The sequence below is a fragment of the Orcinus orca genome, chromosome 12, assembly GCF_937001465.1.
Source record: "Orcinus orca chromosome 12, mOrcOrc1.1, whole genome shotgun sequence".
In the NCBI taxonomy this organism is placed as follows: domain Eukaryota; kingdom Metazoa; phylum Chordata; class Mammalia; order Artiodactyla; family Delphinidae; genus Orcinus; species Orcinus orca.
The window spans coordinates 31163051-31181446 of NC_064570.1; the positions used below are offsets into that span (position 1 = coordinate 31163051).

General features: G+C 38.7%; 1 protein-coding gene and 1 long non-coding RNA gene across 27 annotated transcripts in view; one reads left to right on the forward strand and one right to left on the reverse strand.

Annotated features, from left to right (window-relative positions):
* The window catches only part of EPB41L2 (erythrocyte membrane protein band 4.1 like 2), a 266005-nt gene that overhangs the window by 56679 nt on the left and 190930 nt on the right, over window positions 1–18396 (forward strand). For 22 of the 26 annotated variants that reach the window (XR_007470721.1, XM_033407295.2, XM_033407235.2 and 19 more), the window contains one exon: window positions 2532–2655. The exons of 3 other annotated variants lie outside the window; for them this stretch is intronic. The gene's annotated coding sequence lies outside the window, so the exon portion shown is untranslated. The remainder of the gene's footprint in view (window positions 1–2531; window positions 2656–18396) is intronic. One more of the 26 variants, XM_033407271.2, reaches the window with a different exon arrangement.
* Window positions 1–18396, reverse strand: part of LOC125960740 (uncharacterized) — a 144143-nt gene that overhangs the window by 50689 nt on the left and 75058 nt on the right. The gene's annotated exons all lie outside the window — the stretch shown is intronic.

Sequence of the window (18396 nt, forward strand, 5' to 3'; positions counted from 1 at the left end):
ATACAGAGAAACAAATAATAAAAGCCAGCCTCATTCCTATTTTCAGACATAATCACTTAATATTATATTGTTTTTATTATTTATAACCGTACGTTCAGTGGTTTAAATACTTCAGTAAATGCACATTTGTATACATTTCACAAAGTAGGGCTCATACTATATGTTTGGTTGTGCCATGCCAAGTAGTTTCTTTAGAATGTAGAACTTTAGAACTATGAGGTACTTTAAGAGGTAATGAATCCTCCCTGTCTTTATTTTATAGATGAGAAAATTTAGTAAAATGAAGTTAAATGACTTGCTCTTAATTCCCATGACTTTCAGAGCTGGAATCAGAACTGGTTCCACCTAGCCCAGTATACTTTTAACTATCCCATTCTGCCTATTTTACTGGTGAAAATTTGTGAAGTATTATCCTCTAGGATAAATTAGGAAGCATTGCCCCAGAGAATTTATTTAATCCATCTCATATAACTTTGAGTCTGAAAAAAAGTGAAACATTGAGACTACACAAACACACCTGTGTACTTAAATTAATTTGCCCCAAGTGATTTGGAGAAGTTTAGAAACCATTATGAGATGGCTGGATTGCCGCTCCTTTAGGATTATTTGATGTGAACCTGAAAGGAGTGAAGCTGAAAGATGTATGTTTTACACTAAGCATAAGTGTCTCTGAAGTGTTTCTTTTCTGCCATGTTAAAACAATAAATGTCTTCAAACTTTTTAGTGGTTTTGCCAAACTGTTAGTTATCATCTCCTATGCCAGATTTCTTCTACTCTGGAATTATATTTGCCTTATTTTGCTGAATTCCTGTAGTTCTTAGCTGTATAATTCCTTTGGCAATTTCTCACACAAGTCTTAACGGCATTTCTTCAACTGTTATCTTGAAATGTGAGCACATTATGAATGTTAACTTTCCACGGGGTTGTGTGAATGAGCAGTCTGGACTCTCAGCTCCTCAAGGACAAGGATGTTGTCTTGTTACTTTCCTTCTTTCCTTCTACCTCTCTCCCCTCTGCTTTGTCTCATCTCCATAGTACTAGCAGAGCACCTTGTAGGCTCACCCTATTATTACTAAAACTTGGTAAAAGAGTTCTGAACGCAGTTAAGGCAAATTAGGGAACATGGCCTCCTCTCTCCTCTCTGTGAGTTGATAGTCCTGCGGGTAATGCGGATTTCAGGAATATCTCTGCAGAAAAAGCAAGTCTAGCATGATTTGCACATTGCTTTGGTCAGTGGGTATTTAGATGTCCTTTTTAAGGCAGTTGTTATGGATTCAGACAATATACTGGCACACACAGCCTCAGACTCACCGTCACCTCTGTTTGACCTTAGTTAATCTAGAAGAAACCATATAAAACAGCTGACGGGAGGGCTCCTGGAGGGCTGTCTGAAAAGTAGGTGATGGAGAATCCTGTTTTTGTTTTTCTTGGAAAAATTTCTCTACAAGAAGTCTTCAGCGTATTAAATTCTGCATCTTGAAGACTTACGATTTTGTACCTTTCTTGACTTTTTGTATTGAGAGAATTGAAGGTGGGACGAGGGGAATGAAGAAACTTAGTGTTGAAAATCTCAGGAGTAGGGAGTGGGGAAGAAAGGAAATAATTGCTGGGATATATTTGTAGTTGGGGGAAGAAGGAAAGGGAGTAAGAATGGAAAGAGATCGAGAAATAAGGATGAATAGCCAAATATTAGGGTGGGGACAAAATCTGAATGTCATTTGGCAAAGTTGATTATACTTTTGGTTTTTTTCCAGAGGTTTTTCAAATGATTGGGGTGGGTGGGGAAATTCCACTAGAGATGACAGCTTAAGTGTTGGAGGAATATAATGGAAATAGTCTGAGTGACTAAAGTAGGAAGAAACAGAATTAAGAAAAGTCTGTTTCTTTCTTTTTTTTCTGGCAGTGCTCTGCGTTTCTTATGATGCTGTGCTTAATTTATTCCAAAAAGTTTGTTCAGTGTAGTGTGAAGAATCTCCTTTTTGATCAACTCCTTTTTTTCCTGTCTCTAAGCTGCTTGCCTTAGAATAGGTGTGGAGGCCTCCCCATCACCCAACTTGCTCACTGTGGAGAAGTGTTAGGACGTAGAACGTGGGATGCAAAAGGAGACCAATTCTAGGAGCTGGCAGCACCCGCGTCACTCAGGGACCAAGTACACTTGTATGATGTGTGTGCGCACACAAGTGTGTTCTTTTCCCTTAAAGAAGTCTCGTGTTGCTAGAGTGTGATCTTATTTGTCTTGCGAAGTCTTTTTAAATTCATTATATTTAAGTAATAATGGCTCTGCATACTTTCCAGCTGTTTGGAGTTATTTTCCACCTGTTTCTGTTTGGTTCAGTGAAAAGAGGAAAATAATTTGGGAATTAATTTTACAATTGGAAAAGGAACACTACCTCCTAAAGATATTTATGTTTACCAGTGGGTTCTAATATCAGTCGTATTATTTCCTGACCTGGGGCTTGGCCGCTTCTGACATAAGCGTTAGGAACTGAATTGTGTCAGCACTGCTACTTAAGGCGTTTATCTTAATCCAGGCGTCCTTGGATCGTGCCAGCGAGCAGGTGGGAGCAAGGTGGTAGCAGTGATCGCGGAGCTGGGCTTCACGTGTGAGTTCCGAGGAGTTCGGGTGGTTACCCAGTGAATCCATTCCTGGTAAATGTGAGTCGGTGTTTTTCTTTAGATGCTCTGTTTTGACCACATGAGAGGCAGTGGTATTTAAGTTATTTACAGTGTCATTCTCCTAAGACGGAATGAATATCCCTGAATTCTATCTCACAAGGCCCTGTTATGCAGCAAAGTTAGGTAAAGGATGACTACCAGTGAGGTACCAGCCGCAGAGCTGGTTGAGACACGGTCCAGATTTTGGTATTTGGGTTGGTTGGCTTTTCTGGAAGATAAACTTATATTGTGTTTATATAGGTATATCCTAAAAGTTCTTTGTGACTGTTACACAATATATTTAAGTGTTCCAGAAGAATAAAACAGTGTGTTTCTTGTCTTACGGCTTCGGTCTGATAGGCACGGCTGCTGCTTTCTTGCGCGGGTACCTCTTCACTTTTTCCTTGTTCCTGCTTTCCGCCCTCATTTTCTGTGCCACCTTGAGCGGGGAAAGGAAGATCTTGCACACTTCCATCTGATAAATGCTTTGCATGAAGGAGAGATTATGACAATGCTTGTAGTTTAAAAAAAAAAAAAAGGTAGCCACTAGTCTACATTTTTTTTTTTTTTTTTTTTTACTGTTTTTAAGCCTGAGGTGCATTGGGAAAGGAAAAACCAAGAGGAAAGCATGTTTTGGGAAAATGAGCTGCATTTGAGAAAATGCTGAGGGGCAAATTCACTCAGAAACGTGAGCTCATCACCTGGTTGATGTAATAAGTTCATGCAAATGAGAAATACCTGGCCAGGAGGTTAGGTTGCTGCCTTTTCTTACAATATTCTTTAAAAAAAAAAAAAAAATCCCTCAGTCACTTAGCTCAGTTTAGAATTTCTTAGATTCTTTGGTGTTTGTTATACAAAGGATTGGCTACATTATTTTTTCAGGCACCTCCCAGACCTAAACTTACATGATTCAGGAGGACTGTATATCCCAAAACATATTATCATAGGACTTATTTCAGAGCCATTTCTATTTTCTTCTTGCTTCTCTTAGAATTCAGTACCTTTTTGAAGATAACAACCTTTTAGGTCAGTCTTAACCCCTGAGAACCAATCATGCAGGTGAAGATAGTAAGTCCTACACTCCTCACATTTTCCTCGTATGAATCTTAAAAGATGGCATGAGATTTCTCATTATAAATGTGCCAAAATAGTGTTTATTCCATCAGAGTGTCGTTTAGTTTAATATTAGGCTTACTTTATTCAATCATTAAGGTGATTATCTTGGATAAGAGAAAAATAAGATGATGATGCCTGGAATTGTTTGGAAAAATAGGTGCCCTCGGTTTCTGTTTTTAGAGGTGTTTTCTTATGCCCTCATTTTTTTCTACCCAAATGGACTAAGCATAACTTTGTACAAAGTGGTGTGTGTTTTGCTCTGGGGGATACAGAGATGATGAGTAAGACAGACTTGTTAAGTATGGTGGGTAAGATGTAGGCATAGGGCCAGTACTGTAGAAAAGTGCTGAGCTCTGGAAGCGGGGAAGGGAGTGCTGTGGGCATCTGGAGGAGGGAAGGATGGCAGGGAAGTCTTTGGCAAGGCCATAGCCTGGTAACTGGATTTTGCCCGATGGTGGTGGTGATGGGCATGCTTCTCAGTTTGCTCACTTCTCAGAAGAGTCTGGAGGAGTGAGCCTGGAGTCTCTTGGCTTTTCCCTCCTCAACAGTAGAAATCATCATGGATAGTATCAGGGCCTGCATGTCAGGTGGAAGACTTTGGGTTTTTTTCCTGCAGTTACTGAGGTTTTCCAAACAGGTGAATTATGTGATCAGAACTGGAGTTTAGGAAGATGAGGTGGGTAGCCCTGTTCAAAGTAGGGCTAACAAATTTATGAGAAACTATTAGTTATGAGAAAAAATTTACCTGTTGGTAGTTTATTTATTGGTTTTACTTACTTTAATCAGAGTCTACTGTTTGTAATTATAACTGCGTTTTTTTCCTACAATACAAAACTCATCAAACTTTTTTAGGGCATTCTCCACTGAAGGTAACTAAGTACATACACTTTAGGTAAACGTGAGGAACCTTCTCCACCAAATATATTTAGATATTTATTTTGTAATTAATCCTGGCTCTTGGCATTCTCTTGCTGATTTATTTTTCTGAAGGCATTTCTTAAGCCCTTCTCATAACAGTGTTTTGAAGACATTGCTTGATGGAGTGGGTGTATCCCGATTTCCTCTCTACCTCCAATTTATTAAGCATTTAGTTCCATTTCAGTATGCTACTTTAGGACATTTCTTGTCCCATTTTTGACAGTAGTTTGTCTTTAATCCTTGTGAACATTATTTGATGTTGTTAGTCTTGAAATTCAAAGTAAGGTGTCTTGGAAAGAAAGTCAGAATTTCATAGCTAATAAGTGAAAGAGTTGGAATCAAAACTTACATCTGCCCATTACTGAATCATTTTATACTGAGTCATTTTACATCTACAAGTCTCAGTTTCCTTATCTGTAAAATGGAGGCATTGACAGTACATTTTTAATACAATGTCTTTGGGAAGTTAAGCGAAATGGTAAGTGTGCTGGCATACCTTATTTATAAGCCATCTTTTAAACAAAATGAATTATAGATGCACAGTGTTTATGAATCTAACATCGTTAATTCAACTGATATGTAATTTTATATTTCTAATTTTAAAGTTATTTTTCTTTTCAGATTTACAATTTGAAATTACCCAACTTTTAAAACTTTAAGCTATAATGAGTGAAACTTGTATTCTCAATAGTTTCTTTTAATTCTTCTCCACAGACTGTCATTCTACACGTTCAGCTCTGTTTTGTGTTAATTTTTACTGCCTTCCCCCCCTGAAATAAAATAGTCCTGTAATGTCCTAGTGGAAACATTGTTCTCTTTGTTTGGGCTAAAGAAGTGCCTTTGTCATTCCTTTGAGACATTCTGCAGATGCCATTTTGCAGTTCTGAAAAATATGTCGCTGTCCTCCTTGCTGCTGTGTTAAATTGTGTGTGTGTATGGCTTGGTATTTTAATGAAGTTGCAGTGAAAACTTGACAGTGATACTTGTCATATGATGATAAAATAAAGAAAGGTTCTTTCCTGATTCAATGTAGATACGTGTTCCCTGTCTATAGTGCTGTGTGGTCTGAAAGTAGACCCCTCCTGCACTCAGATGTTTGATGCTTTTTGACTAACTTCATAGGAAACTGTTAAAACAACTTCTTCTGACATGTACTGCTTTTTAAAGATCTCTTAATATATATGTTCTGAATAGCATTTTAAGTGGCAAGTACACAGTCTAATTTGCTAAGTGGCTTTAATCCTTGTAGTAAGAAGTGGGGCAAAAATCTTTTGGGAAATTACCCTGATAAAATCCAGGAAATTCCTTTCATTCTTTTAAATCCAGTTAAAATCTAACTTTAAAAAAAGGCCTCTGATGTAACAGTGTCTGAAAGCATGTGCTTCTTAGAGTAATTTCTTGTAGACAGTGCCAAGCTCAAGGAAGAATGGCATGAATGTACCTCTGTGTTTTAGGTAAATCTATACCACATGGCACATGACCAGTTTATTATAACTTTGCTGGGACTTAGTCATCCTGTTTTGTACTGCTTTAAAAGTGCTAAAGCAGGAGTATAGAAATAAAGGGAGAAAGCTTCATATTTTTTATTTTAATGGACTTAATCTATTAAGATATTTCTTAATTATAATAATATATGTTCAGTGGCGAAAACTTGGTGATATAGAAAAATACAAATAAAGCAAAATTTCCCATTGCCCACATTCAGAAACAACCATTGTTACCATTTTGGTTGAGCCTTTCCAGTGTTTTATCTGTGAACACACGGGTTAAAATCAGAGCATTATCCTTTTTTTTTAAATGATTCTTTAAAAAATTTTAAATTTTATTTATTTATTTTTGGCTGCGTTGGGTCTTTGTTGCTGCACGCGGGCTTTCTCTAGTTGTGGTGAGCGGGGGCTACTCTTCGTTGCAGTGCGCAGGCTTCTCATTGTGGTAACTTCTCTTGTTGTGGAACACAGTTGCAGACCACAGGCTCTAGACGCATGGGCTTCAGTAGTTGTGGCTTGTGGGCTCTAGAGCGCAGGCTCAGTAGTTGTGGCACACGGGCTTAGTTGCTCCGTGGCATGTGGGATCTTCCCCGACCAGGGCTCGAACCCACGTCCCCTGCATTGGCAGGCAGATTTTTTAATCACTGTGCCACCAGGGAAGCCCCAGCATTATCTTTTTAAACCTGCTTATTTTTCCTTGGCAAAAATACAGTGAATGTATCTAAACTTTTTTTTAAAATTGTGAAGTATAGTTGATGTACAGTATTGTTAATTGCAAGTGTACAGCAAAGTAATTCGGTTATACATATGTATATATCTATATTCTTTTAAAAATTCTTTTCCATTATAGTTTATTACAGGATATAGAATATTGTTTTCTGCACTATACAGTAAATCCTTGTTGTTTTTCTATTTTATATATGATAGTGTGCATCTGTTAATCCCATACTCCCAGTTATTCCTCCCTGCCTTCCCCATTGGTAACTGTAAGTTTGTTTTCTGTGTCTGTAAATTCTTTTTTTTTAATATAAATTTATTTATTGCTGCGTTGGGTCTTCATTGTTGCATGTGGGCTTTCTCTAGTTGCGGTGAACAGGGGTTACTCTTCGTTGAGTTGCGCAGGCTTCTCATTGCGGTGGCTTCTCTTGTCATGGAACACAGGTTCTAGGTGCGCGGGCTCAGTAGTTGTGGCTCGCCGGTTATAGAGCATAGGCTTAGTAGTTGTGGCGCAGGGGCTTAGTTGCTCTGCAGCATATGGAATCTTCCCGGACCAGGGATCGAACCCCTGTCCCCTGCATTGGCAGGTGGATTCTTTTTTTTTTTTTTTAACATCTTTATTGGAGTATAATTGCTCTACAATGGTGTGTTAGTTTCTGCTTTATAACAAAGTGAATCAGCCATACATATACATATATCCCTATATCTCCTCCCTCTTGTGTTTCCCTCCCACCCTCCCTATCCCATCCCTCTAGGTGGTCAGAAAGCACCGAGCTGATCTCCCTATACTATGCGGCTGCTTCCCGCTAGCTATCTATTTTATGTTTGGTAGTGTATATATGTCCATGCCACTCTTTCACTTTGTTCCAGCTTACCCTTCCCCCTCCCCGTGTCTTCAAGTCCATTCTCTACGTTGGCAGGCGGATTCTTAACCATTGCACCACCAGGGAAGTCCTGTAAATCCTTAAGACAGTAGTACTTAATTTTGGAAATGTTACTCCATAGGGCATTCATGCATTAGATGGACTCACTTGAAAGTTCTCAGTTAGTAGAAAGTCCGTGCATTTATTGCCTAAAGATACACGAGTCAGAAAAGGATAGGCTAATCATTTTGGATGTTTTCCAGGATCATAAAAGCATAATAAGTCTATATTAGAACTGTTAAGAAGCCTTTGAAACAAGTAAAGATCTGATCACATAAGCCCTGGCTTGTCCTGGACAGCTGGCTCACTGATTTCCAACAAGAGCTGATTCTGCTGTGGCCCGACTCCTGTCGTCTGGGGCAGAGGTACACAGGGATTACAGTGTGTGTATATGTCTAGCCATCAGCTGGGCTTGTTTTGGACAGTGATACCAAGCCCTGTGTCATCCCATTCCATCTGTTTCTTTTAAAAATAAATATACAATTGGTACAGGACAGATCCTGTTATAATAAACTCCATGGCAGAAATAAACTTTCTTTACATGGGTATTCCTATATAATTAAAGGTTCAGGTGGGAGGAAACCTTCCCCCTGTGATTGGTGGATACTCAGACCAGTCCTTCTCCAGAAGACAAGAAGAACCTCGAGCCTGGTTCTTATTACTCTAGGATCCAATGGGAAGAATATTACTTTTGATATTAAGATGATAAGAGAGCAGAAACAAATTTCCTTATCTTGTTATAACTGTGCCGTTTTGTTTGTTCATTCAACATTTATTGAATTAGATGTTCTGATATATATAGTTAACATGGAAATTACAGGGGATAATGGGAAGAGATAAAAAGGGATTAAGGAGGAGGATATGAGATACCTGAATTATGGCTGAACCCAAATGGCTTGAATAGAACTAGCCAAATTCTTTATAGAGCGTGGCTGACTATGGTGGGAGGGAAAGATCAGGGAGATGGTGACGAAGGGGGAAGTTAGGTATGGCAGCTAAGTTGATTATTTAGGAGTGCTACATTTTACCCTTTTTGACTAATATATATGTATGTACACACACATTTCTATACATTTAAGTATAATGTATATTTGTGTGTATATCACCTTACATAGGTCAGCTGCAGGTACAGTCCTTCCCTCCCGAAGCACAGACCATACAAAGTCCTGTTGACCTACTTCATCTAGCTGCAATGACTTGTCTCATAGAACACGGTGTACTGGTGATGTTTATTCCTCTAGCTTCATTTCCATCCAGATCATTTGTCAGTGATCAGCTGCATTGTTCAGATTTCCCCCCTGGACAGTGCTCGCCCTGCCCTGTCGCATAGCCATAAATATTGCTCTGGGCATAGCTCATCCTTGAAGTGTGATTCCTGATCAGATCTTACTGCCCCTTGTTCTGTCCCCTGGGAAGAGTGCCTTCATCAGTCACATAGACCTCAGGGCCGTCTTGGGGGAGGGGCTGCATTACTCTTAGCCCATTTGAGTTTGACTTGGCCATTCTTGGCATCCTGCTTTCTCTGCCAGTGGGTATGGCTGGAGAGGTAGCCACTCTCTGCTGGGCTGGTTTGCCATGTACCAGACTTCTCTTTCAGAGCCTTGTGATTTGTGAGAGAGTGTGTGTACCATAAATTCACAAATAACTTGATCCCCATCCACACCCCCAAAGTTTTATTCTGAGTGTTCTGTGGTTTAAAAATCAGCAACAGAGCTATTGTTAGGTTTGGTCACAAACTGCCTGTTTTTAACCTTATACCTGGAAGCTTGGGTTGGATTTTTTTTTTTTTCTTTTTTTCTTCAAGTGTAGACAGGGGAAGTGGACAGTCTAGACAGAGGAGAGTCAGCATTAATGAGGACACGGAAGCATTTCGTGTTGAGGAGGCTGGTATAGCTGGAGTTCAGGGTGTGTGTGAGAGGGCATGGGAAGCAGAAGACGAGCTGCAGATCTGGATTGGAGCCAGTCGGTGCTGAACCCAGGAAGTTATACTGAGGAGTTTGGTCTCCGTACTCCCTGCAGAGCCACTGGAAGCCTTTCAGAAATTTTCATTGCTATTATTTTTTTGAAGTAAGAGGCATAATTACAAATATCTGTGTTTTAGAAACATTACACACCAGGTTTTCTGAAGAATTACCAGATTTCCCTGGGTATTTGTGCTGGTGATTTTTACCCTCAGTTAAAGGTGTCTGCCCGAGGAAGCCTCCTTTCATATTTCTTTTATTTATGGCTTCTAGGTGACACTTCCAACTCCAGTAGGCACTTGTGTATTTCTGTTCAGTAAAATCTGGTGCTATGATTTGGGTGGTATTTATTGAACAAGTGACTAGGATCAAACATTTATTTAACTTAATTTTAATAGTAAATCTCATTGTTACTAGTTCAGTACATTGTTTTTACTACACAATAATAATCTGAAACTTGGCAATACTGATTTAAGGAGGTGTCTTTGGTATTTGTTGCTCTTTATTATGAGGCAAATTTGTGCCCAGTCTTACTGTGCACCAGGCTGGGCGTTCAAAGATGAGGAAGAAGACTGCGTTGCCGATAAGTTCACAGTAAGGCAAACTGATACCAGGAATTCAAAAATGGTCATTTCAGCAGTAGAAATACCTATAGAGAAAAGGACAACAAAGTGAGCCTGGATGAAGAGAGAGGAAAGGATCAGGAGTGACGCCTGTACTGAGTTTATTTTCTGCTTTTACTGGGATTTTTGTTTGTACTACTTAATGAATATGATTCATCCATCCATCCATTCATTCATTCATTCAAGTGTTCCTTTGGCTACCTTACTGTATGCCAAGTATTGTATTGGGCTCTGAGGGATATGGTTGTAAGATTGCAGTCTTTGCCCCTAGGAATCTGACTGTTCACATGGAGAGGCAGCCAGTCAGTAGCAGAGAGAAGCATTCTGGGGACTGGGAATTGCCCCGCAAAACTGGATAAATAAAATTTTCGTAATCATTTTGCTTAATAATTAATAAAATCATACCACGTATCAAGTATGTGAGAGGGAGAATCCATTTGTAAATTACCTTCTTAATAGTTGTTCAAGAAATATTTGTTGAATGAATGAATGTATCTTTTTTTTTTTTTTTCGGTACGCGGGCCTCTCACCGCTGTGGCCTCTCCCGTTGCGGAGCACAGGCTCTGGATGCACAGGCTCAGCGGCCATGGCTCACGGGCCCAGCCGCTCCGCAGCATGTGGGATCTTCCCGGACCGGGGCACAAACCCATGTGCCCTGCATCGGCAGGCAGGCTCTCAAACACTGTGCCACCAGGGGAGCCCAAATGAATGTATCTTGTGTAAGAATAGGTTTTTACAAATTGGTATTAATACAAAAGAACATTTGCATCATTTGCTACTGGCTATCCCTTCAGGGAAGGGATACTTTTTTTTTTTTCCCCAGTTGAAATTTCCAGGAAGTATAACTGTCTTCGGGTTTCTTTCCAAGCATTTTTCTGAAGCCAATGGGTGGGTGTATGTTTAGATCCAAGAGAAACAAATTATAACCATGATGTGAACTTTTCACAGTCGTAGAATAAAAGCTTGAAAAAATATTTTTTATGCTTCTCTCTTGCAAATGCTAAATATCCTTTTCTAAAGAGGAGTAAAACAAAGATAACAAGTTAAGCATATTAGGTCTTCATATTGTTCCCACCTCCCCTAGTAATTAGCACAACCCCTCAAAATGTTCATTGATAATTTTTGGCCATAATTTCAAATCTTAAAATTTGGTAGAAAGAAGTACATACGTGGTGAAGTTCAAATAACATTGGACATTGCTGTTTTAAAGAATATAGGCATTTTGGGAGTCAAAGAACAAAAATATTACTATAGCATTAGATTTATGAAGACAAGCAAAATAAAATGTGGGTACCCAATAACAAGAGCTTTCTATTATACAAAAGATAAATAAGACACGTCAAAAGTCTCTTAGCTTAAATTTATTAAATATGAATGTAATTGGGAAGAGGTGAAGGCTTTGTAAACTTTAAAGCCCCTGTAAATGCGTATTTGGTGTAACAGATTAAATTGCTGTCTCCTACCCCCCATATGACTACCAGCATGGTTTGTGTAGGTGTGGAAGAAGACAGCCATGGAAGTGCCCGTTCTACTAGGTTAGCTAATAGAAAGGGAAAGTGGAAATAAGGTAGGAAAGGAGTACCACAGCCTTAAAATGGACATATTTTAGGTTCAAAGCTGCTGGTGTTTCCACGTCATGGACTTTGAGCCAAGATTATCCAGTTTAGTAACAAAAATTTACATGTATAATTAGGTTTTAAGCACCTTCAGGACGTTTACTTATACCCTAACATAGTATATGGACCACAGTTATTTATAGTGTTATGAATTCTTTTTCTAGACTTTTTTCCCCCTTAATCTTGTAGTAAACAGAGCACCTCATTTCTGCTGTCTAGGGCCATCTCTTTGATTTGCCATCACAATTCATTCTGTACAAATCGCACTTTGCTTCTTCACGCCATTTCTCTTGTTCCCAGTCCTTGTACTTAAAGTAGATTTTTTTGTACACAGCGTAGAACTGGGTCTTACTTTTACCCACTCTGACAATCTGTCTTTTAATTGGTGCATTTAGGCCGTTTACATTTCATCTAATTGCTGGTGGTGTTGTCCAGTACCATGTTGCTCTTTGTTTTCTGTTTGTCCCATCTGTTCTTTTTCTCTTCCTGCTTTCCTCTGGATTGAGTATTTTTCTTCGAGTCCATTTTATCTTCACTATTGACTTATTCCTTTATACCTCTTTGTTTGTTAACTAATTTAAATTAACTCATTAATTTGTCTCCAAACCCTCTGTTCCTCCTTTGTTAACTATTTCAGTGAATGACATTGCTGCCTAATTAATTGCTCTTTCTTTATCTCTTTCTTGACTCCCGTGTTGCCAAATTCTTATTCTACCAATTGAATATTTCTTGAATTTATCCATTCCTTCCACCAACACCTTCTCTATTCAGATACTATAACGTGCACAAAGCTAAGCTCTCTCATGGTCCAGTTTTTTTTTTTTTTAAAATAAATTTATTTATTTATTTTTGGCTGTGTTGGGTCTTTGTTGCTGTGCGCAGGCTTTCTCTAGTTGTGGAGAGCGGGGGCTACTCTTTTTTTTTTTTTGCGGTACGCAGGCCTCTCACTGTTGTGGCCTCTCCCGTTGCAGATCACAGGCTCCGGACGTGCAGGCTCAGCGGCCATGGCTCACGGGCCCAGCCGCTCCGCGGCATATGGGATCTTCCTGGACTGGGGCACGAACCCGTGTCCCCTGCATCGGCAGGCGGACTCTCAACCACTGCACCACCAGGGAAGCCTGGGGGCTACTCTTCATTGCAGTGTACGGGCTTCTCATTGCGGTGTCTTCTCCTGTTGCACAGCATAGGCTTTAGGCACGCGGGCTTCAGTAGTTGTGGCACACGGGCTCAGTAGTTGTGGCTTGCAGGCTCTAGAGTGCAGGCTCAGTAGTTGTGTTGCACGGCTTAGTTGCTCTGCAGCACTCCTGCACCAGGGCTCGAACCCGTGTTCCCTGCATTGGCAGGTGGATTCTTAACCACTGCGCCACCAGGGAAGCCCTCATGGTCCAGTTTTAACTTTGGTAGCCAAAGAAACACAGGTCTCAACATTGACAAAGAATTGACAAACCACTTACGTTTTTACTCTGGTCTCTTGAAAAACCAAAAGGTGGTTCCATTATAACAGCAAAACTTAAAAATTCTTTTCATCACTTTATGAATTTTTCTGATTCTTCCTCATCACAGTTTAAAAACAGCCCTCATACTCCCTCCCTTCAGCCAGTCTCCCCCCAAACAATAAACACCAACTCTCAGTTACAGTTTGAGTCTCTCCTGTGTTCTTTGTAGATCTATTCTTTTCTCTAGTAATTGAGCCCATCCCACAGTATATCAGTCAAGTTGCTTTCAGAATTGAAATTACAATGGCAGAATTCTCTTTGGGGGAGAGGGAGCAGAGACTGTGGCTACCCATTTGTTAATATTTTATTTTTTAAACATTAATACAGCTATTATTTCTTGTCTGGACAAATATGTAATGTTCTGTCTGGTCTTCGTGGGTTTTTTTTTTCCCCTCTAGTTTAAGAAAATTTTTGTTCTTCATGTTGTAGTCAGAATAGTAGTTTTAAAGTCGTTTTAGTTTTCTGCTTAAAATCCTTTCATGGTACCACTTTGCTTTTCAGAACAGGCTCAAACTTTGTGACGTAGCTTTTACCTTATGAGGTTCTTGCTGTTCTAGACTTTAACTTACTAATTGGGTTTCCCTGCTCATATGTCAGGACTTATGTGCATGTTGCCAGCAATATTCTACTCTCAAGTCTTCATTTAGATATAGCTTCCTCTGGGTATCTTTCCTTCTATGGTTCTTCCTTCCACTGGGCCCTCTCCTCCCTGTTTAGATATACCTCACCCCTCTCCGACTGACTTTGCTTTGCCTTTCTCCCTCATCAGGTTATAAGCTCCACAAAGGCAGTTATCACGTCTGTGTTCACAATTGTTTGACAATCAATGGGCTCTTAATTATTTGCTGAATGAATGAATAATTCCTGAATAATCTGATACGGGGTTTCCTATCTTTTCTTTCTTAGCACTTATCTTGCCCTGTTGAGCGTTTGTAGCCAGTGTTCCTTAGGTAGATTAACCTAATATACTGAGACTTCCTTCTGAATATTTCCTCATAGAACACATGTAGGTGACGCTGTATCTGCTTGAGTAGGTAGATTCCATCTGCCAGCCATGTTTGGTTGTTATAGTACCTTTAACTCCATTCTTGTTATGCAGACTTTTATTTAGTTCTAGCCCTTTTGGATGCTCTGCCAGTCAAAAAGTATTTTTTTTTTTTTTAAGGAAATCCTAGCTCTTAAGATGCTTTTTTCTCTATTACTGTATTACCCAAACTTTCAAGAATAGTCACTTGTTTGGAACTAAGGTAAAAGATTAATAATAGTAACAAATGCTAGAAGTAGGGTTATTCTCTCCCAAATCATCATCTCTTTCTTTGATTTTTGGAATCCTCTCCAGGAACTTAGATGTCACATCATCACTTCAAACTCAGTGTCCCTAAAAGTTCCAAAATCTTGAACCTTCCAGTCTTTTGAGCTGGAAAGCTTGGCATTATTTTTCAGTTGTGCATCTTCTTTATCTACTGTCTATTTAGACATCAATGCCTATGGATTTTTTTCTCTGAAACTTTTAAAGTATCAGTCCTTTATTCATCATTGCTACTGCTGCTTCCACACAAGTCTGTTTTTCTCTTAGCTTTATTGAGGTATAATTGACAAAATTGTAATATATTGAAAGTGTACAACATGATGATTTGATGTATGTATACATTGAAATGATTCCTAAAATCAAAGTAACACATCCATCACTTCACAGTTACGTTTTTTTGGCGAGAGAATACTTAAGACCCACTTTCACTGTCTTAGCAAATTTCATGTATACAGTACACTGTTATTAACTGTAGTCACCATGGTGTACACTAGCTTCTCAGAACTTATTCTAAGTGAAAGTTTGTACCCTGTGACCAACTTCTCCCTGTTTCCCTCACCTTCATGAACCTTTTTATGTAGCCTTCCATTTAGACTGTCCCTGCTTCTACTATCTCTCCTTTCCAATTCAGGGCCCCCAAATTTATCTTCAAGCAACATTTAGTGGTTATCCTGCTTGGCCGCAGCCAAACATTCGGGGGATTGGAACCCGTGTACACTGCAAGTGGGAATGTCAGATAGTGCAGCCATTTTGGAAGCCAGTCTGGTAGTTCCTCAAAAACCTTAACACAGAGCTATCATTTAACCTTGCTATTCTACTCCTAGGTATATGCCCAAGAGAAGTGAAATCATATGTCCACACAAAAAGTTGTACCATGGGGGCTTCCCTGGTGGCGCAGTGGTTGAGAGTCCGCCTGCTGATGCAGGGAACACGGGTTCGTGCCCCGGTCCGGGAAGATCCCGTGTGCTGCGGAGTGGCTGGGCCCGTGAGCCATGGCCGCTGAGCCAGCGCGTCTGGGAGCCTGTGCTCCGCAACGGGAGAGGCCACGGCAGTGAGAGGCCCGCGTACCGCAAAAAAAAAAAAAAAAAAAAAGTTGTACCATGAATGTTCACAACAGCATTATTCATAATAATCCAAAATCAGAAACAATACAAGTGCCCATCAATTAATGAATGAATAAACAAAAATGTGCTATAGCCATAAAATGTAATATTATTTGGGCATACAAAGGAATGAAGTACTGATACATACCACAACTTGGATGAACCTTGAAAATAGTATGCTAAGAGAAAGAAGCCAGATACCAAAGGCTGTATATGATATGATTCCATTTATGTGAAATGTCTAGAATAGTGAAGTCTATAGAGACAGAAAATAGATAGTGGTTGCCTGGGGCTGAGAGTACAAGGTTTCTTTATTTCTAAAGAGTACAAGGTTTCTTTCTTTGCTTTTCTTTTTTTAAAAAAAGTGATTAAATTGATATAACAAATTCACCATTTTAAAGTATACAGTGCAGTGGTTTTTATTATATTCAAAATGTTGTGCAACCATCACTACTATCTCAGAATATTTTCATCCCCCCAAAAGAGACCTTGTATCCCTTAAAGCAATCACACCTCATTCCCCCCTCCTCTTCTGAAACTGCTGTACCATTTTAGATTCCCGCTAGCAGCAGTTAATGAGGGTTCTGATTTCTTCAGATCCTCACCAACACTTGTTATTTTCTTTCTTTTGTTTTTTTCAATAGCCATTTTAGTGGATTTGAGGAGATAATCTCATGTGGTCTTAGTTACTTTTTCTTTTTTTAAAAAAAATTTATTTTATTGAAGTATAGTTGATTTACAATGTATTTATTTCTGCTATACAGCAGACTGATTCAGTTATATATACTTTTTCATATTCTTTTCCATTATGGTTTATTATAAGATCGAATATAGTTCCTTGTGTTATACAGTAGGACCTTGTTCTTAGTTCCATTTTCTAATGACTGATGATGTTAAACGTCTTTTCCTACAGTGATTGGCCATTTGTATATGTTCTTTGGAGAAATGTCCTTTGGAGTAATGTTTATTCAAGTCCATTGCCCATTTTTTAGTTGGGTTGTTTGTCATTTTGTTGTTGAGGTGTAAGAGTGCTTTATATATTCTGCATACTAGATACCCTAGTTGAACAGATGGTTTACATTTATTTTCTCCCATTCTGTGGATTGTCTTTTCATTTTCTTGATAGTGTCCTCTGACTCACAAATGTTTTTAATTTTGATGAAGTCCAATTCATCTGTTTTTTTCTTTTGTTGCTTTTTAGGCATCATGTTTAAGAATGTGTTGCCAAATTCAAAGTCATGAAGATGTACACCTCTTTTTCTTTAAAGAGTTTTATAATTTTAGCTCCTACATTTTAAGTCTTCGGTTCATTTTGAGTTAAATTTTGTATATGGTGTGGGGTAGGGGTTCAGAGTCATTCTTTTACATTTGGATATCCAGTTGTCCTAGTACCATTTGTTGGAAAGACTGTTCTTTCCCCACTGAATGGGCTTGGCATCCTTGTCAAAATCAGTTGGCTATAGATATGTGGGTTTATTTCTGGACTCTCAATTCTGTTCAATGACTGGTATCTAGCCTTATGCCCGTACCATACTGTTTTGATTACTCTAGCTTTGTAGTAAGTTTTGAAATCAGGAAGTGTGAATCCTCTCACTTTGTTCTTCTGTTTCAGGATTAGTTTGGCTATCTGGACTCTTGCAATTCCATATGAATTTTTGGATTAGCCTGTTCATTTCTGTAAAAAAAAGGGCAGTTGGAATTTTGATAGGGATTACATTGAATCTGTCAGTCAATTTGGGGATTATTACCAACTTAACAATATTAAATCTTTGAATCCATAAACATGGATTTATTTACGTCTTTGATTTCTTTTCGTTTTCAGTGTACAAGTTTTATGCTTCCTTGGCTAAATTTACCCCTATGTGTTTTATTCTTTTTGATGCTAAGTGGAGTTATTATTTTTGGATTTTATTGCTTATGTATAGAAATGTGACTTGAGTTTTTGCATATTGATCTTATATCCTGAAACTTTTCTGAACTACTCTGTTAGCTTTTTAAAATAGATTCTTTAGGATTTTTTATTTATACAGTCATGTCATCTGCAAATAGAGATAGTTTATGGCTCCCTTTCCTATTTGGATGCTTTTTATTTTTCTTGCCTATTTGCCCTGGCTTGAACTTTTTTTTTTTTTGGAACCTGGCTTGAACTTTAAAGTACAAAATTGTATAGAATGATGAAAGGTGATGAGAGGGGACATCTTGTCTTGTTCCTGATCTTAGGGGGAAAGCTTTCAGTCTTCACCATTTACTATTATGTTAGCTGTGGGGTTTTTTAAGATAACCTTTGTCATGTTGAGGAAGTTTCCTTCAATTTTTATTATTTCTATTTGTTTTTACTTTAATTTTTTTAGTTTGAGTGTTTTTTTTATCATGAAAGGATGTTGGATTTTGTCAAATACTTTTTCTCTCTATTGAGATGATCATGTCTTTCTTTCTTCCTTCTATTAATATGATTTACTACATTGATTGAAT